The sequence below is a fragment of the Delphinapterus leucas genome, chromosome 8 (genome assembly GCF_059928025.1).
Source record: "Delphinapterus leucas isolate spDelLeu-1000000601 "Yukka" chromosome 8, BTC_Dleu_Yukka2, whole genome shotgun sequence".
Taxonomy (NCBI): Eukaryota; Metazoa; Chordata; class Mammalia; order Artiodactyla; family Monodontidae; genus Delphinapterus; species Delphinapterus leucas.
Window position 1 is genome coordinate 57,132,119 of NC_143136.1, and position 6,529 is coordinate 57,138,647.

A 6,529-nucleotide genomic window follows, 5' to 3' on the forward strand; every position below is an offset into this window, starting at 1 on the left:
GGAGTAACGGTTGCTTCTGTTCCTCTCAATTTTTTCTAATGTTCGACCTGGCCTCGGTTCCTCTCTCTGTTTTGCCTAAATCAGGGCCTTGGAAACCCACAGATCTCTTTCTGGCGGACACCAATATTGCTGGGCATCCCCATTAATTCACTGGAACCTAGCAACGATTCTTCCCTCTCTGTGGGCTTTACTACCTCGGGATTTCATTTCGAAACTACTACTTTTTGGGTTTGCTCAGAATAGGATGTATTTACCGCAGAGCTGAGGCAGCTTTCTGCCCACGTTCTCCCGATCTCTCAGCCAGAGCTCTTCTGCCCTATGGGAAGCCCTGGACGCGCCTTCTAAATCACTCTTATTTAGCCCAGATAACTTAATATGTAATACGCCCTGCATTTAAGGCACTGGGCTCACCCCATTAAAGCGCCATAAATTTGAAGGCCGATGATCGGTTATCATGTAACCGGCGGCAGTTCACACTGAGGTGATCCACTTCAAAGCCGCCCTTTGTTTTATGTCTTGATGTATGAATCCTGAGATGGCTACCTTGAGTTGCAGGACAAATGGAAATGTAGTGGAAATTATTTTTAAAAATCACACCACTCACCACAATGTATGTGTGTGTGTGAGAGAGAGATTTTTCAAATTTTGTTTCTAACTCTTTGAAGGCTCTTCAGGTTCCTTTTGATAGTCTATTCTGTTGAGGTGATCTGGAACAAAATGGAAAACTCTCAGTGGCAGCCAGTTCTTTCTTACAAACACATGCAGAGACGCATTACTCCCTTTAAGGGTGTCATAATCAATGTCACTATTTTACATGGTGTCCGCAGCCACTCCAGGCACCTTCTTACTGGCAGAAAGGAGACTCAGTTGGCTCCTGGGGAGCAGATGGCTTTTAACAGCAAAATCCTTGACTGGATGGGAGAAGGGGGAGGCAGGACAGTAGGGAAGGGCCAGAGCCTCCGCAGGGGGTGAGCCAAGTGGGTCAGAGGCACAGGGAAGTCATTTCCTCTCCTACTCCAAACAAGCCCTAAACGCCCCAGGTTTCCCAATCCCCCAGGCCAAGCCCACCCCTCTTAGGAGCTAAAGGGAGGGACTGTGCAGGATTAGGATGGGAGGGAAGCTACAGCACAGGGCACCAGAAAAGGAGGGTGGACATGTAGATGGGCCTGGGTGGGTCCTAGTCAAGGCTCCTGCAGGCAGCCACAGTGAAGAGGGAGCTGGGTGTTATTTCTTGGTTTGTACATTATATCTCCGATGATTTCCCTCAGTTTATTTTATTCCAGTAGGTACCCACCACATTCCTGGCCTGGGCTGCCCACAACTGGGTCGAGTTTGGGCTGCAAACCGCCTAAGACGCAAACAACCCTTCCACCTCACCCCAAAACAGACCAAGCTGCCCACCACTGCCTGCGCTCAGTGGGTGCCCGCCCCGGTCAGGTGAAAGGAGAGACGCAATCCCCCCTCTTGCATCTGCCCTGTGCCAATTAGTCGACTCAGTAGTTCGCAAACACCAAACTGCGCCCGGGAAAGCCCCACACAAAGCGTTCAGGGCCCTTCTAAAGACCAGAGCGCGCAGCCATAAGCCTTTGAAGTGACCTTTGGCTCAGGCGGCAATAACTCACCCCTTAATGAACACCCAACGGAAGCGCCTCGGAGAGATCCCGTACTGGTAGGGCTCCTAACATCGCGCCCGGGCTTCAGCTCCCCAGCCAGCCCCAGACCCAGGGGCCCCACTCCACTGAGCCGGCCCGGAGGGCTGCTCGGTGGAAGCACGATGCACCCATGCCCTCGGACCGGATCAGCGGGTCCCGAAGCCACTTTATATGATACATTCACGTGAGCGGACGTCAACTTTCGCCGCTTGGTTATTTATTTATTTGGAAAAAAAGAGTTCTTTAAAATTAGGAGCTTCCCCTCAGAAGAAGGGCTAAATTGGGAGGCCACCCGGTGCCGTGATTTCCCTGTGGCTGTAGCTAGATTTTTTTTTTCCCAGCCGCGGAGGAACAGGGTAAGTTTGCTCCCGGGGGTTCTGGGGTGCTCGGTGCACTCTGGGCGCAGGAGGCTTGGGAAGGGGAAAGTAAAGAGGACCCCAAGGTGGCCAAAGTTGGGCTACCCAGAGCCCCCACCATCTTCTCCCGCGCTCTTTCCCCAGCCCACCCAGCACCCAGCACGGTCCCAACCAACTTCAGCCTTCTGCTTGCCCAGAATCGCATGCTTTATCCGGCTGGCTCTGGGCCACCAGCCTCAAGTACCCTTTCCACAGCCAGGAACTGGGTGAGCAAGCGGGAGGGAGAGCCGTCTGAGAGCTGTCAAGGAAGAGCTGGTCCCTAGCAGACCTGGCCCTAGACCCCATCCCCCACCAGGAAAAGTCTTTTGAATAGGGAGCCTTGGTGCAGATTATTGAAATTTTCGGGGAAGTTATAAGTGAGTGCTCCATGGGGCCAAATGAAATGCTGCTCACAGTAATTGGATTCAGCTGACTAAGTTGGCAGGCGCGCAGCTCCAAGGCAGCGAGAGAAGAAAAATGTCCCGCGACTTTAAGTTCTGATGGAGCCAAGCGCTGGAGACTGACAAAACAACTTTACTGCTCTTCTTTGATGGCAACACCCCTGGAAGTCGGTCCCTCTCCGGCTGGGGCCCGTCCCAACCTAGGCTAAGGGAGTGCGCCTTGCTTTCTGGGTCCCTTCCCCACAGAGGCCCAGTCTGGCCTTGCCCTGCGGCTCCCAGGAGCATGGAGACGCTCACTCCAACTCATGGAGTGGCTTTCTCAGGCTTTGGCCCCGGGGAAAGACCCAGGATGACCTGTCCTGTCCTCCCACATCCAGGAGCCACAGGACACAATAAACAAAAGGATGTCTGGGATGCAGGAACCAAAATATGATTTAGTTTTCATTTTGGGTTCTTTGAGGCGAAGGACCCAGAAGCCCTAAACCTTTTCTCTGCCACTATCGCAGTCAAAAACCAGATTAGTGAGGGGGAGGAGCCTCCCAAACTCTTTTGGGTAGTTTGGGGGTTCTACTGAATTTGGGGGAGAAGATGGAATAGCACTTTAACCTCGCAAGAAAAAAATATTAAGCCAACAGCAAGAGATAAAGGCATACGTATGTGGAGCTAGCTCCCAGAACAATGCAGGGAGCTGGCTGGCCACAGAGTTTCTTTTAAATACGTATAAATCAACCTGCCTGCACCCAGCCAGGCGGCTCAAGACATGGAATTAATATGATGCTCCATCTTACTTTGGCAGTGACAGTGTAAAAAAAGTTTCTTTTTATTCATTTCATTTTCAACCCGTTCTCATAACTGTACATTTACCCCCAAAATACCTCCTCCAGCCCCCACCCTCCTCACCGGCCCTCTCCTCAAACTGCCACCTCCCCCCACAATGCCACCGGCCACCCTCCCAGCCTGGCAAGGTAGTGTGTCCTTCTAACCTTTGGGTAGGCGGGAAGCATCTCCACAAAGCTCACCTCCTTACGATCAATCACCGTCCTGGATGTATATGTAGAAGTGTATTTAGGTCTACGAGTGCTGCCTCACCAATGGCAATCATCAAAATCACAGATTACACAAAATAAATCATATTTAGTATCCCACTCAGGGCAGCAAGTAGCCCCGTGCCCGAAGATTTCATTTTGTCATGCAATTGCTTACCTGGATCCCAATTTATCATAAACCTGGTGTCCTCGGCCTCACAGTGGGCGCCAGTGGGGGGCAGAGCTAGCCTTCCCCCTTTGTCTGCAGACAACACTGTCCCAACCCTGGTCTTGCGCGCTCGAAGACTCGGCCATATACCCGAGCATACGGAATTCCCGGTAGAACGGAACCAGACTGAGGTTCAGCTACCAATAAACGCAGGAAGAACGAGTTCGTAGTCCCCGCGCCGGCTTTGCCTGCGCTGCACGACCGTCGGTCCACCCGCCCGCCTGTCCGCTCCCAGGCCCAGAGCGGCTGCCACCCGCGCCCCCACCCACTCCTGGGTTCCTGCCCAGCCCTCCCAGGCCCCCCAGAGCTCGGGGTTTGTTTTCCTTTCGGAATGTGGCCCTTTCTGGATTTGAAGAGAGCCCCGGAAACCCCCTCATAGTCGGCAAATACAGACGCTGCCTTCAAATGCGAGCATATTTGTTCACGTGACCCCGAGGGAAGATTGTACTGATTGAGGCTGAAACTTTCACGCCATCCAGCCCCGGAGCGCAGCCAGGCCTGGGGGCTGGGAGGAGGGGCAGGAAACGTGGGATCTCGCGGTCCCTTCCCTTGGGCAGACAAGGGTGGGTATGGGGCGGAAGGAAAGCCCCCATCCCGCGGCTCGGGAGTGACCTAGCTCCAGCCTGGCCGCCGGCAGTGGGATGAGAGCGCTGAGAGTCTCTTCCCCCACGACCTCTGACCCTGGCCCAGCCTTCCATCAGGCTGGTCCGGGGATTGGAAATTTTAGAGGCTGCCTCTCTTACGGGCGTCTCCGGAGGCAGCTGTGGAGTATCAAAGGCCCAGGGTTCGCCTAGCTCCCCGGCCGCGCCCGGTACTCCGCATCCTCAAGCACCCGGGCAAGGCGCAGCCTAGTCGGAAGTGCCGCTCTTCCCCTCCCCGGGGAGGCAATTACGTTGTGGCACAGTGCAGGCTACGGCCCTAAGGTGAGAGGCTCCAGCTCACAGACCAGGCTGGTCACCCCGAGGAACACTCCTCTTCACCACCACCACAGTTTGGGGCCTTGGCTCATTCCGCGGACGCGGCCGATGAGCCTACACTTCCAGAGCCAGAAAAGGCGCAGAAGCACGGGCCGAGACCCGGAGCGTTCTCCCCTCTCTGCGTCTGGCGAACTCCACCCAGGTCCTAAGCGGCCTGGAGCCGCCGAGGCGCGGAGTCGCTGTTTGCCGCGACCTGTGCGCCTCCAGATCCAGGCAGGGCCCACGGATCCCGCAGGCCCAGCAACCGCCAGGCCGCGGCTTCCCGCTTCCTGCGGCGCCTCCAAGAACGCGAGGGGGTCTGCGAATCAGTCCTGGCTGGGCTTATCTGGGAGAAGAGGGAGCTTCTATTTTAGAAATATTAAATCAGGATAGGTTTCCAGCACTCTCCGAGTGGTCGGGTGGAATTTACGGTAACAATTCTGCCTGCGGGAAGAAGAGTTAAAAGCTCCCGGCCAGGGCGAGCAGCCAGCCTCCAGCTCCCGGCTTGCGGTGAGCCCCACGGCACTACCCCAGCTCGGCCCGCACCCCGGAATCCCGCACCACCTGGGGGTGTCCATTCCATCCCCGAAGTCTCGCTTTCATAGCCAGCTCTGCTTCTTAGCGGCATCGGGCACGGAGCAGATGCCCTGTCGCCACTTGCAAGGTCTCGGACAGGCGAAGGCGAATGTGCCCGGCAGCCGCGGAAGAGCCAGGGAGAAGGGGGTAAGATCCTCCGCATTCCCACTCCAGAAGCACGGGCAAGTCCCGGAGAACAGGTCACAGGCTCGAGCCCCCAGACCTGTCAGCGAGCCCCTCCTTTGTTCACCCGGCCGGGCCTGGCTGGAGGCCCACTCGGGGCGCCTCTTGGAGTCGGACCGTGGGTGCCCCCAGTCCACCCTCACCCGGAGGACCCCGCCCCCTAGCCTCCCGCCAGGGGCCGAGCAGCCGGCCCGCAGTAAGTGTTAATCTCCAGCCAATGAGGGGGGCTGCTTTGCGGGAATTTGTCTCCAGGAAAGGATCTGAGCCTTCTTCAATCGGAGCATATGTTCATAGAGCAATAAACCGGAAAGATTTACAGTCCTCGCCCGGCCCCCAACAGCCTCGCACCCTTTCAGGAATTACTTACGATGATTTATCACACCAACCCGGGCAATTGTCACACTGATAAAATAGCCCGGGCCGGTGCCCGCCAAGCCCGGGCCTTGGGAGGCTGTTGGCTGCCGGGCTGGCGGCGGGGCTGAGGAGGTTTTTTGTGGGTTCCTCTCTGGGCCTACCAGGGGATGTCGGGGTGGGTGGGTGGGTGGGGTTGGGGGGTGGGAGGGCAGCCAATTCTCATTGAGAAAAAAACGCAAGCAGCTCAGAGAAAGCGCCCAGAATCTGCGCCAGAGTCACTTGCAAAGCACATAAACATTTGTCATCTTTGAATAATTGAATTAATGTGTTATTGTTTGAATGTATAATTTACAAAGGAGGAAACTTTGTCCTGACGGGGAAATATACACACACCAAAAAAGAAATCAAAACACACACAATCCCAAAACAACCACCACACGCAGACAGCCCCCAGCTCGCCGATGTCATCCTCAAAGCCAACTAGAGGGAAGGAGGCAAAAAAAGAGAGGCCCTCCTCCCCGGCATCAGGGCGGGAGTTGCGAGCTGGAGGAGAATGCCCGCTGCTGCCCCCAGCACAGATCTCCGGCAAGCTAGGGGTGGGGTAAGGGGGTGGGAGTGGAGTGGTCCGTGGGACCTCGCAGCTCCTTGGAGTGCAGGAGAAAAAAGGCTGAAACTGGAGCCAGCGGGAGAGACAGCTCCTGCCTCTCACCCTGGCCTCTTCTCCCCCAACCCCGTTTCCCTTCCCCCGAGGCTTCTTC